Source organism: Camellia sinensis, chromosome 13, assembly GCF_055761805.1.
Source record: "Camellia sinensis isolate YWXY chromosome 13, ASM5576180v1, whole genome shotgun sequence".
Taxonomy (NCBI): Eukaryota; Viridiplantae; Streptophyta; class Magnoliopsida; order Ericales; family Theaceae; genus Camellia; species Camellia sinensis.
In genome coordinates this window covers 3,048,046-3,074,565 of record NC_138973.1, presented here as the reverse complement: position 1 = coordinate 3,074,565, position 26,520 = coordinate 3,048,046, and the positions used below count along the sequence as shown (strand labels likewise).

The 26,520-nt window shown below is 37.4% G+C and overlaps 1 pseudogene across 1 annotated transcript; it reads left to right on the top strand.

Annotated features, from left to right (window-relative positions):
• Positions 1 to 353: 353 nt before the first annotated feature.
• Positions 354 to 16,059, top strand: LOC114267631 (LRR receptor-like serine/threonine-protein kinase FEI 1; annotated as a pseudogene). Its single transcript, XR_014349250.1, has 10 exons — positions 354 to 436; positions 677 to 748; positions 2,676 to 2,747; positions 3,085 to 3,186; positions 11,107 to 11,255; positions 11,387 to 11,692; positions 13,773 to 13,787; positions 14,172 to 14,432; positions 15,198 to 15,331; positions 15,690 to 16,059. The product of XR_014349250.1 is annotated as an LRR receptor-like serine/threonine-protein kinase FEI 1 (transcript).
• The last annotated feature ends 10,461 nt before the right edge of the window (positions 16,060 to 26,520 follow it).

Below are 26,520 nucleotides of genomic sequence, written 5' to 3'. Positions count from 1 at the left end.
ACAACGAATTGTTGTTTGTCTGTCAAAACTATGTGTGTATTACAAAGAGAAGGCACTCTCTTTATAGAGAGAATTATGGTGCATTGGATGCTCACCGAAAGCATAAAGAATAAAGTGCTAATAATTAAAGCGCTAATAATTAAAGCTATACACTAATATTAATATTACAATTATACACTAACATGGCCTGTGAGAACCTTCACTATTACAAGAGGGGCATTCTGTCAGTACCGATAATCAGGGAGTCAATAAGCAAATTCCTGTGGATGTCTATTTTCCAGGTTGCCTCCCTAAACAAGTGGGAAGTATATACTATTGAATGAATGAAACCTAGAAAAATCAGGTCTGAGTAAATGAGAAATGCTGAGAATGAGGATTTAGTTTTCACTTCTGAAATTTTATCTGAAGACATCTGTCCTTCAAGCAAGTGTGATTGGTAAAAACCTTGAAATTCTGGAAAGAAAGAAATTCCAGTGGCTTTTTCTTGGGTTAGAATGGTTCTCTACCATTGTTAGCTGGAAGGAAGGTGCTGACCAATAATAAGATATAGGTGCCGGAAATCATTAAGGTGGTATCTCTTTAGGAAATCTGAGTCGGTTTAGCCATTTTTAAAAATACACATGATTTGACATTGCACATTAAAACTAATTCAATATTACATCTCCTGTTGTGACAGGGATATCTCTAGTAACTCTCTAAGTGGATCTATTCCACTATCACTTGAGAAGTTGTACAAACTCTTAACTCTGTGAGTAGGCCAACTTCCTTCATGATTACTGTTTGATTGATTTCATTGAGCCTGAAATTAATCGTCACAATCTTATTTAATGTATGAAGCAATGTTTTAAAATTCGGACCGGTGAGTGAACTGGAAAAATGATCGGGTGGACGGCAGTGACGGATCTAAGAAAATAAATCAAAGGGGCACTTCTTAATTACAATATTGAAAATATTTACAAAAATATTTCACATAAATTTTTATGATTGACTTCAAGAAAGATAAAAAAAAAAAAAAAAATCAGTGTGTTTGGTTTGAGTTTTTTGAATTAAGTTTTTTGAAAATTAAGTTTTTTATTCTTTATTTTATTTTGTTTTTTTTTTTGGTGAATATTTTTAAAATTTTAAGTATTTTTTTTTACTTTTTTAGATGCATGATGTATCTAAAAAAAATAAAATATTTGTGAAAAAATATTTTAAAAAATTAATAAATACATAAAAATATAAAAAAATGTACTGATTTTTTGTATTTTTTATATTTTTGGTATTTAGTGAATTTTTTAAAGATTTTTTTGCAAAAATTATACTTTTTAAGTATATTTATGTTAGGTGTATCTAAAAATTACTTAAAATATTAAAAAAAATCAATAAAAACAAAAAAATACGAAAAACAAAAACGTAGAATTTTTTGAAAAGTGTTTTTAAAAAACTCAAACCAAACAAAGTGAATATGTTATTTGGAATTAGTGTATTATGGACAACATTAAAAAAAGTCATGGATATAAAGTTTTAAAATGAATTATATAATGATAAAGTAATTTTTTATACAAAATATATGTAAAAATTCAATATAATAGTCATACCACGCAATCATTGACATGTGATATTACCAACTAATAATAAAAAAACACATGGAGGATGAATCCTGCATATTAAATGTAACTGACAATTCAATAAATTCTATACTTTCATTAAGATTAATTATGTTTGCATATCAATAATGATAAAGATTACCATTATATTGAAATTTTCATAGATAATAATATCGTAGTCTCTTTATTTTCAATCAAAATAATTATTATTGTTCTTATAATTTTAAAAATATCATTGACATTTCACTCTAAATAATATTTTTATAAACATTTTTATATAAAATATTTTTTTTATGTTTGTAAAAAAAAAAAAAAATTCCAAAACTCAAGGGGGGCCACATGACCCCCTAGGCCCTCCTTCCTTCCGCCCCTGGTGGACGGGTCACCGGTTCAACCGTCGACTTGAACCAGAATTGAACCGTGACGTTATAAATATATTAAAATTATATTTAAATAAAATATAAGTAATAAAATTATAAATTAAAAAAATTAAATAATCTTAAATATTTCTCCTAATACTTTTTTTACTTAAAAATATAAAAATATATTTTAAAATATTATTAATTTTAATTTTCGAAGAAGAAATCAAATATTCAATATTCTCTTCATATGATTTTAATTCAAATAATTAGATTGAAAGAAGAGCAAAAATTTTGGAGAGATATCAAAATTTTAACTTTTCTTCCAATAAATTGATTGAATCTCACATAGATTTCTTGAGTTTTTTTGAAAGAATTTTTTTCTTATAAATAAGTAGAGGCTTTCACAATAATTTCAAGCTCTTAATATGATTCCTCACAAGAGGAGACCCTTAAAAAAGAGTTTTCAATTAAAATTTTCTTATATAGTATATATATATATAAGAAAGAAAAAAAAAACGAAGATTCAATTTAATTGACCCGGTGAATCGCCCCCGGGTTGACGGGTTCGGCGGTTCAACTGCCGGTTTTCCCGGTTCTCGCACAATAGGCAGGTTTTTTTTTTTTATATTTTGAACGGTTTAGTGGGTGTATCTGAACCGGAACCCTGACCGGTTGACGGTTCAACTGGCTGGTCCGGTCCGGTTTTTAACACCTTGGTGTGAAGAAACGTGCCGACCAATTTTTTGGTAGGGCCAATTCTATCTGATGGTGTGCTTATCAACTTCACGGAGAGCTCGTAAGTACAAAGTGTTGATTTTATTCCCTTGTCATCAAAGATCTGTTATGTTTACATTCTGTAACTTGACATATAATGTGGTTCCTTGTATTGTTTGTTTGCATATTTTTTCAATAATTGCTTTTGTGTGGCGTGCATGTAATTGCGTAATACCGATGAGACTCCTAATTTTAGAACATCTTTTTGAGTATGTATAATTTTTTTTTTTTGGGTGTGTTTTATGGTTTTCATGGTTCATTAGTTCAAAACTTGTGATCATGATTGAACATCATTTTAGTGCCTAAAGAACTGCAAGACATTGCCATGCTATACAGTTTAATATAAAGCACTTGTGCAGCTTTGTGGATAATCGTGGTTTCTGTGGGAAACAAGTCAACAAGAGATGCAATGATGCCGGAGCTCCTGCATCAGACTCCCAACCCTTTTCAGGTAAACCTTTGTAAGAAAGTGGTTGTATAGCGTTCTATACTGTAAACTAAAAACACAGAATATGCAGCGGATAAAATAATCAGATCATACCTTCTTCAATAATAAAACCTTCTTGGATAAATCACGTGCTTCCAGGGGACTTCTTGATGAACCAACCCAGCAGTGGAGTGATATCACAGATTGAATATCACCCACACAAACCACAATGTCAAAGACTTGATCGTTGTTTTGTGGGAGAGAGTCAGTATATGGGTAGAAACAGACTATACGTTGTTTCTCACTTAGATTACCCATAACCATATATCAGATATATAATATATTATAATATCTATCCATATCAGTTAAAACTGATAACATCTGTATCTTGAGTGGTTATCCTAAATAGGTTTGAATTCAAATTCAAAACCTATTTGGATAATGATCAAATTTAAATTTAAATGGTCATGCCACATGGGCGCCCATTACTAACATCTCCCACTCGCACATGAGTTGGCATGACACTACCACATCTCTATCTCAATCTCCCCAAAAAGAACAATCTCATACTAGCCAATGCACCGTGCGACCGCTGAGAACACCTGCAAGTGGGAGCTCTATACTAGAAACTCAATATGAGTCAGCATAGAGACATCAACCCAAAAAGAACAGAAATAGTGTCTCATGTACCCAGACCCATCTAGCTACATCAGTCCAAAAAACATCTCTAATCCCTCAAAGAGCATGTTTGACTCTCCTAGGTCCCGCATTATATTCACACCCAATCAGCATCCTATAAAGAGCGATGTGAGTTGTCGACAGTGAATATAGAGCAGAGATGTAGAACTAGATGATCTTCCCTTCACCCTCATATCATTCAATTTGAAATTGACCGCTTTCCCAGTAATATCCCTTAAAGCCGAATCATACATGACCGCAGGCAACATACCAAAGTAGTTGAACATCAACTTCTCATCTTATGACATAGTCAAAGGTCACAAAAGGCACAAAGTAAAGTCATTTAGGAAAAAATGACTTTTAGGACTCACACGGTGAAGAAGCAGGGATCCATTCTTTCACCTCGCTAACGGGTCGATAAGCACATGCAGTATGAATGCATGTTATAGTGGAGTTACTCTTCCAAAGAGTGATGTTAAACTCACACACCATACAGATCTTAGTCTAGTCGCTCTTAAGCTCACGAGTCGCTTCCTAGCGTCTAACTCGAATTCTTTATTTGCTCGCCTCTCAGGCATCAAATGAGATCTCGCATCTGGCTATCCATAACAGACATATCATGGAAAAGTGGGTACTCTCATATCCATGGTCGGTCTCTAACAAGACCTCATCTTGGCTCCAACCAAGGCGACATAACTAGTGGATAATTTTAGCTTCTAGTCTCATCCTTACTCGCTACCCAGAGCTAAGGGCGATTGCTCGTGTGAGTGAGCCAATCTTGCCTGCTAACATCAATTTAATTGTTTTGTGTATGCTAATTCACAAACCATTACTAAAAGTAGTAAACATAAATGTGTGATAGAAACAAGTATGAATACTAATGGCATAAATATCCCCAAAAAATGAGTTCAACTGAATACACATAAAAAAAATATCACCACCTACGTAGTCCTAAAGCCCTAACATGAGTAAGATAAACATCTCTAGCAATGGGCTTAGTCAAAGGGTCCGCAACCATGCGACTCGTAGGGATGTGCTCCAGGATCACTTCTTTCTGTGCCAAAATATCTCTGATAAAATTGAACCTCACATCAATGTGTTTGGTTCTGCCATGGTATTTAGGATCCTTAGCGTAAGCGAGTGCAGCCATGCTGTCACAATGGATAGTCACAGGGTCTGAAGTGTGTGTGACAACATCCAAATGCTGAAGGAATCTCCTCAACCACACGGCTTCCTGAACGGCAGATGAACAAGCCACAAACTCAGTCTCCATGGTCGATAAGGCGATGCAGGATTGCTTCTTACTGCTCCAAGAAATAGCACCATCGCTAAGCATGAAAGCATATCCTGAAGTAGACTTACGCTCATCTAGGTCTCCTCCTCAGTCAGCATCACAATAGCCAACTAGATGTAGATCTGAACTCTGGTAGCAAAGTGTGTAATCTGCAGTTCCTCTAAGATATCGTAATATCCTCTTAACTGCTTTCCAATGAGCTGGTCCTGGGTTGGATTGGTAACGACTCACCAATCCGACTGCATAACAAATGTCAGGACGTGTACACATCATAGCATACATCAAGCTTCCAACAGCATTTGCATAGGGAACACGGGCCATCTTTTCATTTTCTTCTTGAGTCTTAGGACCCATATCAAGGCTTAGGCTCTCGCCTTTTGCAACAGGAGTGTCAATGGGTTTGCAGCTCTGCATCTGGAACCGCTCTAGAATAGTCTTAATGTAAGTCTCTTGAGACAAACCAAGAAGTCTCCTAGAGCGATCCCTAAGGATCTTAACACCGAGCACACAGCTCGCCTCACCCATGTCCTTCATTTCAAATGTAGAGAACAACCACATTTTAGTGGCGACAATCATCTCCTTGTCATTTCCAGCCAATAATATGTCATCTACATATAATGACAATATCAGAAAAATGTCCTTGGACCGCTTAACGTACACACAGTGATCTTCATCAATCATCGTAAACCCATTTGAAATAATGGCTCGATGAAATCTCAGATTCCACTGTCTGGATGATTGCTTTAAGCCATAAATAGATCGTTGAAGCTTGCAAACTTTGCGCTCCTGACCTACTGCCACAAAGCCTTCTGGTTGATCCATATAGATCTCTTCATCCAGTTCTCCATTGAGAAATGCAGTTTTAACGTCCATTTGATATAGCTCTAAGTCCAACTGAGCTACTATGGCCAGGATTAGGCGAATAGAGGCAAACCTTACAACTGGTGAAAAAGTTTCCTCATAGTCCACACCCTCTCGTTGGGTGTAACCTTTCGCCACTAGGCGAGCCTTATACCTTTCTATGGAACCATCCGCCTTGCGCTTGATTTTGAGAACCCATTTGTTCCCAATAGTCTTGCGCCCTTGCGGCAAATCAACCAAGTCCCAGACATGATTTTTCTTCATAGACTCAATTTCTTCTTCCATTGCAGTACTCCATTCTTTACTAACAGGGGATGAGAGAGCCTCTTTGAGATTCTTAGGCTCCATTTCATCACTCGAAGCAATCATGAATGCTTCCCCTTCAATCTCAAAACGACGACGGGGTATAGCTCCACGTTTGCTTCTACGTAGTTGAGAATCCTCATCCATTGGATCTAATCCATGGGTAGGTAGATCGCTCCCACTGTCCCTAGGAGCTTGAGGAATTATTTCCTCATTCTCTACTAAGCTACTAGGTGCGCCTTCAAGTAGATCCTCCATCTCGTAGAATTCTACTTCTCTAGTTACCTCACCTCTGCTAGGGAAATCCTCCTCTAGGAAATCCACATCTCGCGACTCAATTTCAGTCATACTTCCATCCGGATGCTCCCCAACAAACACATAGCCCTTAGAATGCTCACTATAGCGAATGAAGATACACTTCTTTCCTCTAGGGCCCAACTTCCCAAACTTATGAGAAGCGTTGTGTATGTAAGCTGCCGAACCCCAAGGCCGCAAATTGCCCAAATCAGGCTTTTTGCCAGTCCACATCTCATATGGGGTGGAAGGAACTGATTTGGAGGGCACACGGTTAAGGACGTAGGCAGCAGTCAACAAAGCATCTCCCCAATAAGAAATTGGAAGATTAGCTTGCGCCATCATTGATCTAACCATGTCAAGCAATGTGCGATTCCTTCTCTCCGCTACACCATTTTGTTGCGGAGTCCTAGGAATTGTCAATTGCCTGATAACTCCTTTTTCCTCACAGAGCACTTTAAATTGCTCAGATAGATACTCACGTCCTCGGTCAGTCCTTAGAGCTTTAATGCTCTTGTCTAATTGATTCTCAACCTCATTAACATACCGTCTAAAGCAATCCAATGCTTCTGACTTGTGAGAAATCAGATAGACATGACCAAAACGTGTGCAATCATCTATAAATGTAATGAAATAAGGGGCTCCATGCCTTGCCCTCACATTCATTGGTCCACATATATCAGAATGAATAAGTTGCAATGGGATAGATGCCCTTATGGCTTTCCCAAATGGTTTTCTTGTTGCCTTTCCAGCAAGACAGTGCTCACAAGTAGGCAAAGTGACTCTAGCGAGTGGGCCTAAAAGACCTTCTCTAGCTAATCTAGTCATCCTGTCTTGCCCTATGTGGCCTAATCTAGCATGCCATCTCATAGAATCATTATCACAAAAAGATGCAATATTAGAAATAGATCCATTGGCATTTTTATTAATACTAGAATCATTCACATCCAAAACTAAAAAACCATCTGAAAGATAACCAAAACCATAAAAAATTGTTCCCAAATAAATGCTAACACCATTATTCTCAAAACAAAAGCTAAAACCAAGGCTCATCATGCTAATAACTGAAACTAAGTTTCGCCGAATATCCGGAGCATAAAGAACATCATGAAGATACAAGGTGCGCCCTCGTCGCATTTCCAGCTTGAATGTGCCAATGCCAAGCACCTCCACACTGGACTCGTTCCCCATGTAAACTTTTCTGCTCCCAGCAGGTACTCGGCGATACTCAACGAACCCTACTCTGTCCCTCGCGATGTGGTCTGTTGCTCCGGAGTCTACAACCCAAAAATAAGGAGAATGAGCAATTAATGCTTGACTAGACACAAAGCATTGAATGCGAGAAATTAAGTAAGGGAGTACCTTCTTCTGCTCAGGGCAATCCCGAGCGAAGTGTCCTTCTTTGTTACAGTTAAAGCATGTCATCTTAGCCTTTGCCTTCTTACCACCTCTCTTGCCCCTACGCTTGAAATTTCTAGCGCCATTGGGCTTAAGCGCAACCGCTGCTTGCTTCTTAGGGGCACCTTTTGCTTTTCCACGTTTGAACTGAGAAGTCCTACGTGAGCTTGACTCAACCACCATAGCAGAACCATCAGACTTAGCCGCCTCAAGGCGCTCAGCCTCTAGCTCCAAATGACGCGATATGTCTTCGAATGTTTTTACACTCTCATTATGCATCATGTTCTGCTTCATCTGCTCCCAAGAATTTGGCAGAGAGCGTATCACAGCCTGTACTTGCTGCTCTTGAGTCAAATTATGCCCAGCAGCCGCAAGCTCACGTATCATGGCTGACATGACTCTCAAATGCTGCTTCATCGAGTGATGCGCCCTTTTCTGATATGAGTCAAACTTCATAGTCAGCCCACGTAGCTTTGCCAAAGAGGTAATACCAAACTTTTGCTTGAGAGCTTCCCACATCTCAAATGCAGTCGGGCAATGCTCAAACTCACTAATCAAGTCGTTGTGCATGCTGCTTAACATAGTAAAGCGCGCACACCGATCTTTGTTACGCCAAGTCTGAAAGGCTTCAAGATCACGACGATGTTGAGCTGTATTGCCCTGCTCTGGCTCAACCATCACTTGTTCAAGTGTGGTCAACACTTCTTGCTCATTGAGGAGGTATTGGATCTTACGGCGCCATATGTCATAATTGTCGCCATCCAATTTCTCTCCCTTAGTTAAGTCTGCCACCACTGTCTTAGCAGCCATTTCTACATACAGAGTAAATAAATGCGCAGGGGATATTAATGATAGCAACACAAAACCAAATATTTTGCAGCAAAAAAGAATCTAAATTAAATAATGATAATTTTACACATGTCTCAAGATCGAAAATTTGCTATGCTCGTAATCATCTCTTGTGCCTCTAGTGATAATTATCAAAATTTAATTTCATTCCATGCGCAAAAAAATAATCAAACAATCTCCCACTATTTATGGCATATACAAAGCATGATAAATTCCATACAATAGCATCTCAATATAAATTTACAAACAACTCATACTATATTTATTTAATGATGGAATTCAAATAAATAATTAATCATGCTTCTTTAATTGCAACATATTAAAAAACCAAAAAAAAAATGTATTTAATATGCAGATTATGTCATAATTAAAGTGTACATCATTTTTGAAATTTTCTGGAATTTTCTGAAATTTTCTGGAATTTTAAATAACTAATTAAACACACATAAAATTAGGAATAAAAAATCCAAAAACTGATAAAATGAGACAATATTACCAGTAAATAATAAAACCTTTCAGAAGTCTACAATAAATATTTCAGCCCCAGAAAATTATTTATGCAACACCAGAAGCAGTTTAAAGCATAAAACATGAATTATTAACACAGGAAAAATAATTTATATTTTCTGAAAATTTTCAAAATTTTACAGAATGTAGAAAAATTAATTCTGAGTCTAACAGTATAAGCCACGCATAAAACAAATATGTAATGAATTAATTATGACCATTTAACGCAATTCAGAATTAAAAACAAAACAAACAGTGCCTAATCGCCAGCAGCCAAGCCAGCCGAGGAAAACGGCGCGGCTCAGCACGCGGCCCAGATCGCGGTTCAGCTCTTGGCTCGGCTCGCGGCTCAGCGCGCGGCTCGACTCGCGGCTCGGCGGCGGCTCGGCTCGCGGCTCAGCGCGCGGCTCAGTCCGCGGCTCAGAGCACGGCGCGCGTGCGTGGCGCGAAGAGCGCGCGCGTCGGTTGAGCAGCTGGCGCGTGGGGGCGCGTGGAAACGGCCCACGGCGTCAGGTGGCGCGTGCAGACCACGCGCCGCCTTCCAGGGTGTTTTCTGGTCCGATTTTTGTACTACCGAACTCCTTTTTTCAAAATAAAACTATTTATGATATAAAAAAAGACATTAATGAACATAAAAAAATATTTATGCTCCTAATCTGAAATTTTTTTCTTCCTCTACAAATATTCATGTGTATAATATATACATATACATATAAAAGTATACACATAATTAAAGGAAACACGAAAATATCCATTAACATGCTCTGATACCAATGTAAACTAAAAACACAGAATATGCAGCGGATAAAATAATCAGATCATACCTTCTTCAATGATAAAACCTTCTTGGATAAATCACGTGCTTCCAGGGAACTTCTTGATGAACCAACCCAGCAGTGGAGTGATATCACAGATTGAATATCACCCACACAAACCACAGTGTCAAAGACTTGATCGTTGTTTTGTGGGAGAGAGTCAGTATATGGGTAGAAACAGACTATACGTTGTTTCTCACTTAGATTACCCATAACCATATATCAGATATATAATATATTATAATATCTATCCATATCAGTTAAAACTGATAACATCTGTATCTTGAGTGGTTATCCTAAATAGGTTTGAATTCAAATTCAAAACCTATTTGGATAATGATCAAATTTAAATTTAAATGGTCATGCCACATGGGCGCCCATTACTAACATATACAAAACCAAGGCTTTCTTTTTTCTTTTTTCTTTTTTTTAATTTAAATTTTTTTGAAGTCAATGACCATAAAAGCCTCAATTTATATGGTCAAGGAATTGAAAATTTTTCTGTATGTATGGCTACGGTGTAACCTCTTTAATACTGTCAAGTAGGACATGACATTGACAGTCCTCCAAACATTCCCAGAAATGTGTTGTATATGCCTCAAACACGTCTGTCTAGTGTTTTTTTTTATAGAACAGTCACACATGTTGAGCTTGTGGCAAATATCTTTTATACAGAGTAAGAATATTTATAGGTGTCAGAAGCAATAACGATATTAAGAGGAGTTGTAGCAGTAATATCTTTAATATACTAGTGGTGTGGCATGCAGTGCACCTTATCCTACGCAATCTTCTTGTTTTAATTATGCTGCTGTTTATGTGTTTGTAGCACAAAACCAAGGGAAGAAAAAAATACTCTGGGTGACTACTTATAAGTACATCTGCACCTTATCCTACGCAATCTTCTTGTTTTAATTATGCTGCTGTTTATGTGTTTGTAGCACAAAACCAAGGGAAGAAAAAAATACTCTGGGTGACTACTTATAAGTACATCTGCTACCGTGGCTGCACTACTTTTGGTGGCATTGATGTGTTTTTGGAGCTGCTTTCTTTATAAGAAACTTGGTAAAAATGATGGTAGAGGTCTTGCAATGGATGTCAGTGGAGGTGATTCTCTCATTATTACTACTTCATGAGTTATCATTTGAAAGCGTTCTCCTGCTGTTTTCAGTTACATCTTTGTGCTTGTATATTCCAATAATTCGACCATATACATTTACAAAGTCTTATCGCTTCAGGTGCATCAATCGTGATGTTTCATGGATACTTGCCATATTCTTCGAAGGATATCATTAAGAAATTGGAGACTTCGAATGAGGAACATATAATTGGTTCAGGGGGCTTTGGGACAGTGTACAGGCTTGCAATGGATGATGGTAGTGTATTTGCTTTGAAAAGAATTTTAAAGATGAATGAGGGCTTTGATCGCTTTTTTGAGAGGGAGCTTGAGATTCTTGGAAGTATAAAGCATCGGTACCTAGTAAATTTGCGGGGATATTGCAATTCTTCAACATCGAAACTGTTAATTTATGATTTCTTAGCTGGTGTGAGATCTGTTTTTCTCTTATATTTATCTTTATTAGACACGTGTGATTTGATAGGACATGCATACTTGAGCATACATAAATTTTCATTTTTGTTATGTTAAACATGGAATTTTTCAGGTTCAGAGGCATGTTAGCCATCTTCCAGAAAGTCAATTTATGAAGCTAATAGAACATGTTAATTGCCAATCAGAGAATTAACCTTATAAGACACATATAGCGGACCATTTATCAACAGAAGGCTAGACCATCCTGAATTCTTGTCATGATTGTTTTGAATAAAGCTTAGTGCACTGTCTACACAGCCACTGTTCTTTCTTTGAAAATTCTAAAATTGAAGTTTTGAACTCTTTGGTCATGTTTGATTCACAAGATTAATAGTGAAGTATTAATAATCCTATTAAATTAGTGTAGTATTCACTATCCAATTGGATTAATATTCATTGGATTAATAATCCCACCCCTCCCCCATTACTAATAATCCTACAAATTTGTTGGATTAATTATCCATTGGATTAATAATCCTAAACCAAAATATTAAAACAAACATAGGATAATTGGACCCACGGATTAATAATCCCAATCCCATGCCCTAATCCACCCAATCAAACATGCCCTTTGATTACTTTGGCTTGTCCATATTGTTTACAAATTTGTCAACCTTTAGACCATGATTTTTTTGCTACATGATTTTTGGGCACAATTTTGAGAACACTTCTGTCTTCATCAGAACAACATTCAAGGAGGCCAAGTCCACTTTTTTATTCTCTTCTTTGTATAGGCTTTCAGGGAACTTAAAATATTTTTAACAACTTCAGTATTTATGACTAATTCTTAGGTAGCATCTAGATGGATGTATTTGAAATGAAGGGATATGAGGTTTGAGTCTACGGTGTACAGGAGGCTGGCCATTAAATGGTCATATCCAGTCTACAGGTGTATATGTTTGAGTCTACAGAGATTTTCAGGTTCATAGGCATGCTAGCCATCTTTAACCATTTTAGCTTAGTCACCTCTCCATTTTGCTTCTCCACAGGCTAGTCATCATGCTAGTTCTTTTACCTCTCACCCTCTTGGCTAGCTACATTTAGAGAGCCATTCCACACTAGCCGAATTATAAAATTAAAAAAAAAAAATTCTTCAATGTCTCTCTTTCTCTATCCTTTCTTTTCTCATTGGAGAATGCAAATTAAAAAAGAATAATTTTTAAAATAATTAGCTAAAATAAAGAACCTTATTGGTGTACATGCATAAAAAAGTGGCTAGCTAAAACAGATATTGTACTTTTTGATGTACTTTTGCTAGGCAAAATACCTAAGGCCCCGTTTGTTTTGGGGTTAAATAGATGGGAGGGGATTAGGATGGAGGTGGGGTTATTTAGTGTTGTGTTTGTTTGTAGAGTTGGGGAGGGGATTTGGATGGAGGAGGTGGAGATGGCATTAGAAAAATAGTGAGGGAATTAGAAATTTTTTTATTTTTTTTATTTTTTATATATTGAGAAATTTTTTTAAAAATATTAATGTTTAATTTTTTTATTTGTTTTATTATTTTATATAAAAATAATTTAACAATTCCTACACTAACAACTATCATCAAGACAAACACAATTTTACTTAATCCCCTCACTATCAATCCTCTCACTATGAATCCCCTCTATTCTACCTTTGAAAACAAACGGGGCCTAATAGTGTTGGAGATGCTCAATATGATTGACTTTGTACTTTTCTTTTGATAACAGAAAACAAAGTTTGGCTTGAGTTGCTTGCCTAATGGATTACTTGTGTCAATAGATATGTCTAGAACAACTACCTAGTCTAACGATGAAATAGAAAAGCAAAAATATTGCTGATACCGTAAATAAAACAGGGTGGAAGCCAAGCTAATTTGGTGTTACACTGTTACTTTTCTATAAAAGATCAAATTAAATTCTCTGAAGCCTGCTTCTAATGCCTCTCTTTGACTAAAAATTGAGTAGACTCCTTTTGACAGCTTGACTTGCTTTGACTGTGTTGGGCTGGAAATCCTACCCATCTCATCATAAGAAAGGTGTGGTAAAAATCTTTTGTGCTCATCTCATCAGGTGGTTCTCTAGATGGATTTGAATGGAACTTCTTTATTCCGTGTTAACAATTATATTATAATTCATTTTCTGTAGCTCTGAATGAAGATGTGCAATTATTTGATACCTTTAACAAGTTATCATGATGTATCAGCAGATAACTTACAATATTCCAGATATGCCAACAAATGATATTTCAAAAATCCGAAGCTCTCAGTTTTATTTGGATACCAGATTGGCCAAAAAATTGTTATGGATTCATTTGATGCTGTTTAATTCATGTGATGCCTAGTGGAATGCATGATATATTTTGATTTTGAGACACGCAACTTTCACCACCTATGGCCTTTCTCTTCACAATATTGCCCACTGCAGTCTGTAAATTTGCTGCTTGAATATATGGAAAACATTGTTTTGTTCTGCTGGTATGTGCAGAGAGATCTGAGCAGCTGGACTGGGACACACGGCTAAATATCATCATGGGAGCTGCAAAAGGGCTGGCATACTTGCACCATGATTGTTCCCCACGAATTATATATCATGACATAAAGTCAAGTAACATTTTGCTTGATGGGAATTTTGAGGCTCAAGTATCTGACTTTGGATTAGCCAAATTATTAGAAGATGAGGAATCTCACAATACGACTATTGTAGCTGGAACATTTGGGTATCTGGCTCCAGGTAAGGCAATTTAAATTACAGCTGACACTCAAATGCTCAAAACTTTATTATTGAGATTGTTAGTGGGGAATACTACTCTTGATGTTGGTTTCACTAAGACTGATGTGGGGCAGTCTGATAGGTGGGTTTGAGGCTACCCTGCCTAATTACATAATAAAATTGGGAAAGCAAACTAGATGACATGAGGATAAAATAGGACTCAAATAAAACCAAAATTCAACCATACGAGGTTCTAACTGGACATCCTGACTTGATATCAATAAATTTTCAAATTTTGCTGCTTCTTTAAATTCACTTTTTTTTTTTAATGGTCTGCATCAAAGTTGTCAGGAAGTTGCATTAGTTACGATTTTGACTTTATGTCAATTTGGTTCTGGTCACAAAAAGTTCTCTCATACACTAACTAATCTATATAATGGGTCAGGCTAGGTAATCTCAAAGGCAAGGGAGTAGTGAAGAAATTGACTACTAATTTTTTCTGTTATTTCATTATTAGAGAATTTGAGATAATTTTATGTGCGCGCTTTGAGAAAGAAAAGAATAATGTGGGTGCCTTCTGGATTTAAGATATTGAACAATGTTACCCCGTATGATAAAATCTGCTGTTCCAGTTTTTGACTGTCAATTGAACTTGAGAAGCAGCAGGCATGTGGAGCACTGGCCCAAGTTTTTTCTATTTTGTAATGCTGTAGTATAGCTATTGTGATTTTGGTATAAGCATTCAAAGTAGTCTATTCTGAATTGAGTGTATTACTTCACTGGCAGAATAAATGCAAAGCGGTAGAGCAACAGAAAAGACTGATTTTTATAGTTTTGGGGTTCTGGTTCTTGAAGTAGTGAGTGGAAAGCGACCCACTGATGCAGCATTTATTGAGAAGGGCTTCAACATTGTTGGCTGGGTACTTCTCTTCCCTACACGTGTTTACACTGCTTTCATTCAAATATGTATGACATGATTGTGGAGCTCACAAGGCGAATTAAGCTACTTATTTTCCTTGATTAATGATTTCATATGAATCTTCAGAAGATCAGAGGTTCCAGCCTCCAGATCACCAATCTCTTGTTTTGAAGGGAAAAAAAACAGTATTCCAGAGATGATGTTAATTTAATAGATAATAGTGAGTTCACTTGGTACAGTTTATAGCACCTTGACATGACTGACTTTCAGATGTGTTTCTTCTACTATGCAAGTGCACATTCAGAGATTTGCATTTGTAACAGTCACATCTGTTAATATACTGTTATGTTTTTTTGCAGTTGAATTTTCTAGTCACAGAGAGTAGACAACGGGAGACTGTTGATCTACATTGTGAAGGGGTTCAGATTGAAAGTCTTGATGCCTTGCTCTCAGTTGCCATCCAGTGTGTGTCTTCAACTCCAGAGGATAGGCCCACTATGCACAGGGTGGTACAAATTCTTGAATCTGAGGTCATGACCCCTTGCCCAAGCGACTTATATGATTCCAACTCTGATTGATGCCCTGAAGAGACGATGAAGAATTTTTCGTGTCACTCTCTCTGCTGCTTCCTTGGAAAGTAGAGAAGTGATATAAGCAGTGAAAGGGGCTCCAATCTCTGTGAAGGTTCATTCTTTTACCCCTAATTTATTTATTCTTTCTGCATATTAATGACAGATGGCCCTTTTCATCTTTTCCCATTGTCCTAGTTGTCTATGCAGTTGGTGGTTTGTCGTGAATGGCATTACAGGTCAGTTTGGATGCATGCTCGGTTTTCTTTCTACTCATGAATGCAATTTCCATTTGTGAGAGTGATCTATTTCATCCTTTTTCTCCTTTCCTGTTCTTCTTTATATGTTTCTGTAATCCCTCAGTAAAAATTTATGTATTATTGATTGATGTTTATTGATATCTATTACAATGATTCATGATTCCTGTATATAGAAGAGGGTGAGTGTGTAGTAGGTAAGGAGTAGGTGAAGTGGAGGTGGTAGTGGTGTAGTGGGTTAGGTTTAGTGGAGTAGGTGAGGTGGTAGTGGTGTAGTGGGTTAGGTTTAGTGGAGTAGGTTTAGTGGTGTAGTGGGTTAGGTTTAGTGGAGTAGGTTTAAGTGGGTGAAGTAGGTGGAGAGTAGGTGGATTTTAACAGCCCCCCGCAAACTCAAGGGGGATAGGAACTAACCAACTTGAGTTTGGAGAGAGTAACAAAACAAGAAAATACATAAAAATAAAAGAGGATAGGAGACACTGTATGGTCGTGTCAGACCATTGGTGAAGACACTGGATGGTGGTGTCATAACGTTGTAGAGGACACTGTATGGGGGTGTCATAACGTTGTAGAGGACACTGTATGGTGGTGTCATAAAGGTGTAGAGGACACTGGATGGCGGTGTCAGACCGATGTAGAAGACAGTTTATGGGGTCATGTCGGACCGTTGTAGCAGACAATGTTGTGACAGTTGTTGTGACAGTTTACAGAGTCTTGCTGGACCCTTGTAGAAACTAACCGGAATCAATGTCGGGACAGTTTACAGAGTCTTGTCGGACCCATAAAGGAACTAACCGAAATTAATGTCGGGACAGTTTACAGAGTCTTGTCGGACCCTTGTAGAAACTAACCGGAATCTATGTCGGGACAGTTTACAGAGTCTTGTCGGACCCTTGTAGAAACTAACCGGAATCTATATCGGGACAGTTTACAGAGTCTTGTCGGACCCTTGAAAAAGTTGCACCCTCAAAAGGTGTGCCCAATTTTGTCAAAAGGCGTGCCATCAAAAGGCGTGCCCAATTCATCAAAAGACGTGCCATCAAAAGGCGTGCCATCAAAAGACGTGCCATCAAAAGGCGCGCCCATGTTGTCGGCGAGCGTCGAGCGGCGCATGATGCGCGTGTCTGCCGCTTCATCAGGGTCTTTATAAATCGAAGCGGAGGCTGAGGCTGGGAAGCATAACAAACCAGTCTGAAACCTCTGAACCTTTGCAGTCTGAAACACTCTGTAAACACTCTATAACCAACCCGTCTCTGAAACACTCAGCAACATGGCCTCTTCTTCCCGTCCAGCTACCCAAAACATGGCCTCCTCGTCCCGTGGTCTGCTCACGCTCTTTCCAGAACTGAACGAGCCCACAAGAGAAGTAACTGGTGCGGTGGCGCTGGAACCTCAACCAAGCGCCCCGGAGTTTGCTCCGTTGAACTTTCCTATGCGGTCTGTGGAGCAAAAAATGGCGGTGCAAACTGATATTGAGGTCAATCAGTATACTCTGAAGTCATGTGTGGAAACCATGACTGCGGTCACAAACCTGTCGCACCGGCTGCAGAGCAGGACAAATGAGGTGCAACAGTTAAACTCCCAACTGGCTCTGCTCCAACGCATGTATAAGGATGCGCGAGCAGAGATAAGTGTGCTAAAGACAGAAAACAAGGAGCTGAAGCGGAAGGCCACCGTGATGTTCCGATTTGGAGGTCCACCATATGCTGTAGTGGAGGAGCAGGGAGGAGGCAACTTGCTTGGTGGTCTAGGAAGCACGGAGGCAACACCGGCAAGGACCACCCAGGACGGAGGCAAGAAGAAAAGACCGGCGGCTGAGTAGAGAAGAAAAATTCCACTGTGGCTGTGGTAGTTTTGTTTTTGTTTGTGTGGGTTTTTTTTTATTTTTTTTTTATTTTTTTTTTTTTGATGTAAAAGTGTGATCGGGGTTGATCCCCTGATATGAATAAAATGACAAGGTTGTGGAATGTTGTTGGTGTTATTTTGTGGTGTTGTTTTGTTTAATAAGAAAAATAAAATAAAAGAAAATAATGGATAAAGAAAATAGAGAAAAATATTTGTGAATGGGTGATAAGAAAAAACAGCAGTGTTTTTTTTTTTTTTTTTTTTGGTGGAATATAAAATAAATAATAATAAGAGAATGGAAAACGGGTGATGCTTACTAACAAGGGATAGGGAAAATATATTATAATAAAATATATATATATATATTAAAATAAAAGAAAAAGGTGCATGATGATGATGTTGGGTCCATGGAGAGAGAGAGAGAGGGATGTCCAAGAAGCTTGTGCTTTTGACAGTTACACATTACCCAAGCTGTATGTGAAGATGCATGTTACTGTCTTACACTTCTGCAGGCTTGGTATTCTTTGTGGGGCACTTGCAACACGTGACATTGAAAATTGTATTCGAAAATGATGACATCTCCAACATGAAACGTCTTGGAAGCAGCCCAGGCCTTGTAATCAATATTCCCAATGATGGTTCAACCAGCGGAGTCCCCAACCTTGTACACTGCTGCCATTGAAACCTTCAAGCCAGCAAACATGGCTACCAACAACAGAGCCACAGCTCTACACCCCACACCCAAATCCATGGCTAAGAGAGAGAGAGCAAATCGGGAAAAAAACAGCAGTGACGAGCAGAAAAGCAGCGCCAGAAACGCCAACGACGACGACGAGTAAGAGTACAACCACGGATATGTGAGAGGCGAGGTGAACGGCGATAGAGGCTAGACGATGATGCGGGTGCCGCCGCCGACATAGCGGAGGAGGGGTGTAAGAAAATGTTGAAGAAGTCAAGGTATGTGTAGAAAATAAGCGGAATAGGTTGAGGTCCGGCGGGCGGCCAAGGCAAGGTTGCCGCCCGCCGGTGAAGCGAGAAATACTAAGGTCTTAACCTTGCTCTGATACCAAGTAAAAATTTATGTATTATTGATTGATGTTTATTGATATCTATTACAATGATTCATGATTCCTATATATAGAAGAGGGTGAGTGTGTAGTAGGTAAGGAGTAGGTGAAGTGGAGGTGGTAGTGGTGTAGTGGGTTAGGTTTAGTGGAGTAGGTGAGGTGGTAGTAGTGTAGTGGGTTAGGTTTAGTGGAGTAGGTTTAAGTGGGTGAAGTAGGTAGAGAGTAGGTGGATTTTAACACCCTCTGTAGCTGTATTCCCAAATTAAATGTACATGACATTTTCTAAATTAGTTTATGCCATGTTTCGGAAAGATTGTTTGTTGATGCCATTTTTGTATATTATTTTCGAATCACAATAATTGGTCCCCCTGGAAGAATATGCAAAATTATTTATTTATATGTTTAGTTTTGCCAATTTGATATGCACATTTTCTGTAAATATTGTATCCAGTGGCTTGTGTACTTTAGATATTGTATTGACATATTCAAACAGAGTGCTTTAGATTTTTTTTTTTTTTTTTGGTAGTAACATCTGTTGGGGGGAAAAGAGGAAAAGTTAAATTTTTATGTGAAAAGCGACCACTACCTCTACAATCATTGTCATCGTCGCCATAAGTACAGCCCTGCAACGATTCATGCTCACCACCATCTGCAGCAATGGTCACCCCCTCCTACCTCATCACCACCACCCCTCTCCCATCTATCACCACAACCATTATCCCCTCCATCGTCACTATGCCATTGTTGCATAACTGTCACTTCATTATCACAATATAGAACTTCATTATCACAACATAAAAATGTTAGAAATGGTTTGGAAATTCTGGGTTAAAAACAGAATTTTTTTCTAACTTTGGTCTATTATTTAGGTGGGATCCGTACGTCAAAGTTGGCGGGTCGAAGTGGTAACGCGTTTTATGCCGCGTTGTGATTCACATGGTATATTTGGTTGTTCAAAACCATTATCAAGTGAATGGGAAATTGAAGCCAAATGTGCTCCATGAAAATGGAGTTTTTGTGGAAAATCCATAAAGGTTTGAAAAATGGCTTGTCCCACGTTGATTTAGTGGGGAGTCTTGAGTGGTTTTATAAGGCATGGGATTGGAACTGGGGGCGTGCCCCAAGGGGTACCCAAGTTTCGTAGAGAGGGAGGTTATGGGCAAAAATGGCTAAACCCATTGGACCCAAAAATCGCTGGGGACAGGTGTGAGGTTGGGTTGGGTTGGGCTTGTCTGGCCCAATACTAATCTTTTTGGGCCAAAAACATTTGAATTCAATTTTATTTTTTGGTAAAATAAAATTGTTCCAATTTAAATTTCAATTTTTTGAATTCAAAATTGGGTTCGTTTTTCTCCCACCTGAACAGAATTGAATCTATTTAAAATTCAAAAAACTTGGACAAATTTAAATCTGGGCAAAACAGTTTTATCTGTTTGAATTTTGAACCCAACAGATTTAAACCCACCAGTTTAATTCAAAACCAGCGACCACCAATCCATCTATAAATAGGCATCCCTCATTTGATGTTTTCATTTACTATTTTCGTCCCAAATAATTCTGCTATTATTCTCTTTATATTGCTACATTAGTTTTCTGTGTGAAAGAGTATATACACTTAGTGTGTCCTCTTCACGGTTCTTTCAGAATACGGACGTCTATCTCCCAAGACACTGTGTCGAACACTGGATTTGATCAGAATATTATTCAAGAAACTAATCAAGTAACTTGGTTATTTATTTTCTGTTTTATTTTATTTTATTTAAATCAGATTTTGATTTTGTTTTTGTAACAAAATAAAAATCCGTTTTTTTTATTTTATTTTATTTCTCTGGTTTGATTTCTTGTAATCAAACAAATTCTCTCATTTCTTTTATTTCTTATGTATTCTGGTTGTTGTTATGTACACAACAGAATTTAATTTTCAAATACTGTGAAGGTCGTCCAACAATCTTAAGACAGGTTATTTTTTGTATCTTTATTGTATTTAATTTTCTATGTTTTCACAAAGTGATATTCTGGTTGGAAAATACAAATAGTATTTATAAACTATTTGACAGATAGTAGTAATATACTGTCTATTTTTTTTTTTGACAACTAGTAGTAATATACTGGTGTCATTAACAATTGCAGAATATTATTTGGTGTTATAGAAAATTATTGTGGTATTTTATTTTTCTTGTTTTAGTAACAAGGAAAATAAAATTATTTTGTATTATAATTTATTTTCTGATTTTAGTATATAAAAAAACTAATCAGTGTATTTATTTTCAGTTTTCTGAATTCAGTTTTTTGAAAATTAAGTTTTTTATTTTTTGTATTTTTTTGTTTTAGCGAGTATTTTTAAAATTTAAGCAATTTTTTTACTTTTTTTGATCCACATTACTTAGATATATCTAAATAGTAAAAAAAATATTTTAAAAAACTAATAAATACACAAAAATACGAAAAATGTACTGAATTTTTATATATATTTTTTTATATTTTTGGTATTTAGTGAATTTTTTAAAGATTTTTTCACAAATATTATACTTTTTAAGTGTATTTATGTTAGGTGTGTCTAAAAAATTTTAAAAAAAATTTGCTTAAAATATTAAAAAATTCATTGAAAATAAAAAACTAAGGAAATAAAAAAGTAAAATTTTTTGAAAATTGTTTTCTAGAAACTGAGTAAATTTAGCAGTTTTTGAAATAAATTTCTTAGTCTTCTAAACTATGAAATTTCAAATGTAATAGTTATTCAAATTGAAAAATTGAAAAATTATAAATTGTTTTTGTGTTTGAGTAACTACGAAATTTCACAATTTTTAAATAGAATCTATGAATATTTTAGAAATTGAGAATTTTGAAAATTATAATATTTATCTGTTTTTGTGTCTGTAAGAATACAAATTTCCATTTGGTTTTTTTTTTTTTTTTTTTTGGCGGGTGCATAAATTGTGAAATTTCACCGTTTCTATATAGAAAATTGTGACAAATTATGTAATTGAAAATTTTCTCATTTTTTTTTTTCGAAATTTTATATTAGACATAGCTTTGTTGTTTGATAGATATTCTTGGATAGGTTTCAAAATTATAAAATTTATGAGGAACTAATGTTATAAAATTTTGAAACAAAAGAAATAATTATGTAAAACATTATTTAGGTTCTTTAAGTTTATGTGTGTATTTCACATTTTTAGAAGATTAGAGTATTTCAATTAAATTGTGACGCATGACATTTATTGAGTATTTTTTTTTTTTTTTTTTTAATTTTTGGCTTAGTAACAGTTTCATAATATAGGAGTTTAATCCAATAGTGACTCATGACATTTAACGAATTAATAATTCTTTTGTGTAATATATATTCTACTAATACTATATTTTCATGTTGTGGGAGTTATAAAACAATAAGTCTAGGTATCACAGAAATTATTTTATAAAATCTATCTCAAAACTTCATAGATCAACTAACACTATTGATCCTGGATTGTGTCGATCAGCCGGTCAATTGATCATAACACAATTTCGGGTCAAATTTGATGATCTTAACATTGTTAGTTATCTCGTTCAAAAAAAAAAATGTTTGTTATGAAAATATAAAATAAAATAAAAACTTTTTATTTCCTTGGAAATTTTGGTGAAAAATTCAATTTTTTTGGTATTTATGGCATTAGATTTAAGAATTATTTTGTTTTGATGATAAGACATAATTAATAAAATTGTTTAGTGAGAATGACTAATTATGACAACAATGGCATGTGAAAATTCGCTAGAAGTGGTTGACAACAATGGCTGACAATAGTGATGGTGATGATATGGACAAATAAGTATGGTAGACAAATAGAAAATGACATATGAAAAAATAAGTGATATAAATAGTTAAGTGAATAATAAATAAATATACAAATAAATAAAGATGACATAACATTTTAAATTATTATTGTTCATTTGTTTCTAAAAGAATAGGCCTTGAGATTATTAATCATAAAAGTTTAAAATGAAATTAATGAGAAATTTTAATATGCACACCCTTGGAAGGGTGTACCATATTATGCATCCCTAATCATTTTCTTTTTTAGTTGTGACAATATTTTAATTATGATTTATGAAATTTTTAATTATGTCTCATATGTTGTTTGGTTATAACTTTTTTCTTTTTTTTTTCTAGTTATAACTCAAAAAGTATGAAATTATATCATTTTCTTCTTTAATTATAAGTAACATATGTACATGAGAGGGTAATTTGTGTAGCCAAATTGGGCCGAGCTAGGAAGCATTGTTTCTGAATATTGGGTCGCGTTGTGGGCCAAGTTACGAGCTCAAGATAGCTCGGTGTGGGAACAATGGTTAATAGGCCGGTCAGTGAACTCCAGCTGCGGTCAGTGGGCGAGTCGAAGTGCTATATCGGCCACATATAAGAAGCCGAGCTAGAGGTAGCCCGGCGAGAGGATTCAAAGCAATTGGTGATCGTGCGGCCCGGTCAGGGTATTTGCGCCAGGTAGCTCGGCTAGGCGTAGCGAGCCAAACAAGGTGATAACCATCTCACTTAGTTGGCAGTGAGCAGAGTGTTATCAGAATATGCATTATCCTTGGGAATGTAATTCCTAGGAGGACTCTGCTAAGGAGAGTAGAGTCCTACTTGGATTGTGCAAATCATCTCACTTGGTTGGTAATGAGTAGAGTGTTATCAGGATAGACACTCTTCATTGGGAGTGTGATTCCAAGGAGGACTCTTAAAAGGAGCGTTGGAATCCTACTAGGATTGTGCCAGGCAGAATCTATAAAAGCTCATAGCAAGACCTATGTGCAGGTATCTCAATTCTTACTCTAGAATACACAAAGCTTTTGTGTCTATTGTCAATTCGCTAACTTAGGAATTGGAGAGGTTTCTGACACACACCCGCCAGCTAGCTCACGAAATAATCTTCTCGTATAATCTTGTTGATCAAGTTTGCACTCCTTCAAACGTCGTCGCTTTGTCATAGGCAAAATCTATAAAAGCTCATAGCAAGGAGAGTAGAGTCCTACTTGGATTGTGCAAACAATCTCACTTGGTTGGTAATGAGTAGAGTGTTATCAGGATAGACACTTTTCATTGGAGTGTGATTCCAAGGAGGACTCTTAAAAGGAGCGTTGGAATCCTACTAGGATTGTGCCAGGCAGAATCTATAAAAGCTCATAGCAGGACCTATGTGCAGATATCTCAATTCTTACTCTAGAATACACAGAGCTTTTGTGTCTATTGTCAATTCGCTGACTTAGGAATCGGAGAGGTTTCTGACACACACCCGCCGGCTAGCTCATGAAATAATCTTCTCGTATAATCTTGTTGATCAAGTTTGCACTCCTCCAAACGTCGTCGCTTTGTCATAGGCAAAATCTATAAAAGCTCATAGCAAGACCTATGTGCAGGTATCTCAATTCTTACTCTAAAATACGCAGAGCTTTTGTGTCTATTGCCTATTCGCTGACTTAGGCATCGGAGAGGTTTCTGGCACACACCTGCCGGCTAGCTCACGTTTGTGTTTTTAGGTGACAAAGCGATGACGTTTGGAGGAGTGCAAACTTGATCAATAGGATTATACGAGAAGATTATTTCGTGCTTGTACAATTGGCGCCGTCTGTGGGAAACACAATCATAAAGAACGAACCTCTTGATTAAGTTTTCTTTCAACTGATTTCAATGGCGCACAATGAAAACTTGCCACACTCTGCCATTAATGGGCAAACCCCGGAAGGGGGCGGGAGACCCGATGGCTTACTTTCTATCCCACCCATGACAGAGTTAGATTCCTAGTAACAGGACCCCCAGATGGATACATGGGAAAGATGGGGCTCCAGTCCTCGTCGCTCCCAAAGTCCTGAAAGGCAGAGGCGGAGGTTAGATCCTCAGGCTCTGGAGGATCGCGTGAGGGAGCAAAATGAATTGATTCGGAGGATAGCGATAGACACAGAGACAATGAAACGCCAAATAAAGAAAAAAGGGGACGACAGAAGAAGAGGTGCGCAAGAGCAGGGTGCACTCTCGCCACTCAGAAGATCGTGACAGGCAAGTGACACCATCTCAGACGGAAAGTAAAAGCTTAAGGATAGGTGGTACACAATCACGAACCTTTAGGACTTGTTACTCAAGGTTTGAGAGAACGAGGACTGAGAGGTCGTATACTGAGGGAAGTAGTTATCGGCCCTCGCACACACACCAAACGACATTTAGGCACGCGAAGTTTTCTAGGTCGGCAGACCTGCGTACAGTGCTAGAGGAAAGGGCCCGATGGAAGGAGGACACCCAGGCTCGTGACCCTCGTAGAGTTTCAGCTCTACAACGATTGGCTCCTAGGACACATGGAAGTGTCGAGGTGGGGATGCCAATACCACGCCTTGATTACGAACCAGCAGATAAAGTGTTAGCAAGGTTGCAGAGCTCACCGTTCGTTTTGGCAATTGAGAATGCACCGTTACCCTCAGACTTCCACCAGCCCAAATTCACTATTTATGAAGGGAAGTCGGACCATTACATGCACTTGAGCCACTTCTGCCAGGTTATGGCGGTGTATTGGCGAAACGAGGCTCTAATGTGTATCATATTTCCTTCCAGCCTTGGTGACCTGGGTCTAACATGGTTTGAAAGGTTGCCGGAATGTAGCAAAGCTTCATGGGCGCAACTAGTAGAGGCATTTGTGACTAGATTCGGAACAAACACCAAGACACCTATAGAAATTGACCAGCTTCTCTCCACAGATATGGGTGAGAAGGAAACATTGAGGTCTTACAATAACCAGTATTAGGAGACTTTTAATCAGATTGGAGATTACCCAACAAACCTAGCTATCGCACAGTACAAACGAGGTTTGCCGGCTGGCAATAAGTTGAGGGATTCAATGATAATGACGCCACCCCTTACTATGGAAGCCCTAATGGGGAGAGTGCACCAACACATCTGGGTAGAGGAAGATGGGGTGCGCACCAAGGAAAAGTCTGGCACAACAGCGATACCAGACAAAAAGTCTTTGGCGAGAGTTAACACGGTTGACAAGTAAGACCGAGTGCGCAAAAGTCTTTGCCTAACTGGGGGCAAAGTGGGTTGGCATGTTTGACCAACTCTTTCTAACAAATCTTTGCCCGACTGTGGGGCAATTAAGAAGGTTGGCAGGTTTGACCAACACTTTTTTCTTCCTCAAGCCGAGATAAAGATCTAGACTCTAGAAGGTTGGCAGGTTTAACCAATACTTTTTTCTTCCTCTAACCGAGATAAGGATCTAGGTTTAGGAAGGTTGGCAAGTTTGACTAACACATTTTTTCTTCCTCAAGCCGAGATAAATATCTAGGCTCAGGAAGATTGGCAGGTTTGACCAATAAATTTTTTCATTCTTCAGCCGAGATAAGGATCTAAGCTCAAGAAGGTTGGCAGACCAACAAATTTTTGGCACTCTTTGACTGGGATGACAATTATCTCAGCCAAAGCAGGTTGGCAGGTTT